Genomic DNA, 2,689 nt, shown 5'->3' with positions numbered 1-2,689 from the left:
ATATAATTTAAAATACGCATGTTAGACCACGATATTAATTAATAAATTATATGCATGCTGCATGAGGCATGATCGAGATGCATGAATATTTTAACGCTTTCTTGTCCGCGGGTTATTACCGTTCGAATCTCGAACACTGCTCGTTCAAGTAGTTTGTTACAATCCTGGCGTTGTGTGGTCAAGCACCGTCTTGTTGAAAGAACATTTTATTTCTTTCAAATAGTGGCACTTCTTCTAAAAAATCGGGCAGATTTTCTTTCAAAAGTTCCGCGATACCATAGGGTACGCCTATTTAGCAGGCTAGAGTCTCGTTCGTTATCGGAATTAACCAGACAAATCGCTCCACCAACTAAGAACGGCCATGCACCACCACCCACCGAATCAAGAAAGAGCTATCAATCTGTCAATCCTTCCGGTGTCTGGGCCTGGTGAGGTTTCCCGTGTTGAGTCAAATTAAGCCGCAGGCTCCACTCCTGGTGGTGCCCTTCCGTCAATTCCTTTAAGTTTCAGCTTTGCAACCATATTTCCCCCGGAACCCAAAAGCTTTGGTTTCCCGGAAGCTGCCCGCCGAGTCATCGGAGGAACTTCGGCGGATCGCTAGCTGGCATCGTTTATGGTTAGAACTAGGGCGGTATCTGATCGCCTTCGAACCTCTAACTTTCGTTCTTGATTAATGAAAACATTTTTGGCAAATGCTTTCGCTTCTGTCCGTCTTGCGACGATCCAAGAATTTCACCTCTAACGTCGCAATACGAATGCCCCCATCTGTCCATATTAATCATTACCTCGGGGTTCCGAAAACCAACAAAATAGAACCGAGGTCCTATTCCATTATTCCATGCACGCAGTATTCAGGCGAAGGTAGCCTGCTTTAAGCACTCTAATTTGTTCAAAGTAAACGTACCGGCCCGACTCGACACTCAGTAAAGAGCACCGCGACGGGATATTAGTTGGGCCGCCCCTCGCGAGGCTAAGCCCACCGGTAGGACGTCCCACATCACGCCAGTTAAACACCGCGAGCGGTGAACCGACGGTGTGCGACACAGATTCAACTACGAGCTTTTTAACCGCAACAACTTTAATATACGCTATTGGAGCTGGAATTACCGCGGCTGCTGGCACCAGACTTGCCCTCCAATGGATCCTCGTTAAAGGATTTAAAGTGTACTCATTCCGATTACGGGGCCTCGGATGAGTCCCGTATCGTTATTTTTCGTCACTACCTCCCCGTGCCGGGAGTGGGTAATTTGCGCGCCTGCTGCCTTCCTTGGATGTGGTAGCCGTTTCTCAGGCTCCCTCTCCGGAATCGAACCCTGATTCCCCGTTACCCGTTACAACCATGGTAGGCGCAGAACCTACCATCGACAGTTGATAAGGCAGACATTTGAAAGATGCGTCGCCGGTGCTAGGACCGTGCGATCAGCACAAAGTTATTCAGAGTCACCAAAATAAACGGTGGACGAACGGCGAGCCGCCCGCCACCGATTGGTTTTGATCTAATAAAAGCGTCCCTTCCATCACTGGTCGGGACTCTGTTTTGCATGTATTAGCTCTAGAATTACCACAGTTATCCAAGTAAATGTGGGTACAATCTAATGAACCATAACTGATTTAATGAGCCATTCGCGGTTTCACCTTAATTCGGCATGCACTGAGACATGCATGGCTTAATCTTTGAGACAAGCATATGACTACTGGCAGGATCAACCAGGGAGCTTCGTGTTCGGTTACTCGCAAGGGAGTAACTCGCGAGCGAGCCCGAAGACTCGTCGCTAGCTCTTTTTCGCGCGCGCGCGCGTTCGATGCCGAAACACCGACGCGCGCGCGACACGCTCGTATGTGCCATTTTATTTGCCGCCGGTCTTGCTCAGCCGGTCGGCGACACTCTGCTGTGTTTAACGCTATTATGTAAAGCGTACGAGAGAACGACGGAGGCGAGAGTAAACCCCCGACGCCGCCGCCTCTCTTCTTCCTCCTCCTCTCCGTTCAAAAATCCACAAGATCAAAATACTCGTGTTCTTATTCTCCCAAATGTTATGATGCGCGGTCTCGAGAGACCGCGCGATTCACCCTGACGCTAGATCGACGATGGCGATGCTTAGACGTCGAGGACTGTTCTGTCTGGTTCGTACGCGTTTAACCGCACACGACCAGCAATAAGATTTTGCTACGGCGTACAAAGCGAGCGGGAAGAAGCAACTCTTCCCGCAAACTCGTATCCGTGGAGTAGATGCTCGGTAAGCGCGACGATTCCGCTGCTGCGTACGAAACGAGAGGGAACCGCGCGGCCAACACACTAGAGGCGTGCGCGCCACATAAGAGCCATTCGGTCTTGCGACACCGACTCGTGGCAATGCTGTGCTCGTAATAAATAAGTGTGCGTTAATTTTGCGCGCGTTCGGCGACGAACGAGAAGAGCCGCACCGTAATCCCCGGCGAAGAGGAATACGAGACGACGCGAGAGTCGAACGTACGTTCTCGCGAGACACGCAACCTCCAAGCATGAGAAAGACTTGGCGGCGGCGCGTTCTGCGACGATCGTATATTATTTTATATATTCGTGGTTTCCAAATCAAAATCAAACATTTTATATAAATGTTCTCTCCGTGTCAGAGTCGCGACTCGACAAAATCCGTTCTCGACCCGTTCGGGCGATTCTTCGTTTGTCAACGTCGAGAGCGCGACACGT

The 2,689-nt window shown here is 50.1% G+C and overlaps 1 pseudogene; it reads right to left on the bottom strand.

Annotated features, from left to right (window-relative positions):
• Positions 1-530: 530 nt before the first annotated feature.
• LOC146722066 (small subunit ribosomal RNA) lies at positions 531-1,711 on the bottom strand (annotated as a pseudogene).
• Between the last annotated feature and the right edge of the window lie 978 nt (positions 1,712-2,689).

The sequence above is a fragment of the Nylanderia fulva genome, unplaced genomic scaffold (genome assembly GCF_048542155.1).
Source record: "Nylanderia fulva isolate GAGA-0341 unplaced genomic scaffold, ASM4854215v1 Scaffold375, whole genome shotgun sequence".
NCBI lineage: Eukaryota > Metazoa > Arthropoda > Insecta > Hymenoptera > Formicidae > Nylanderia > Nylanderia fulva.
Note: the sequence above shows the minus strand (reverse complement) of the source record. Positions and strands in the feature narration are given on the sequence as shown.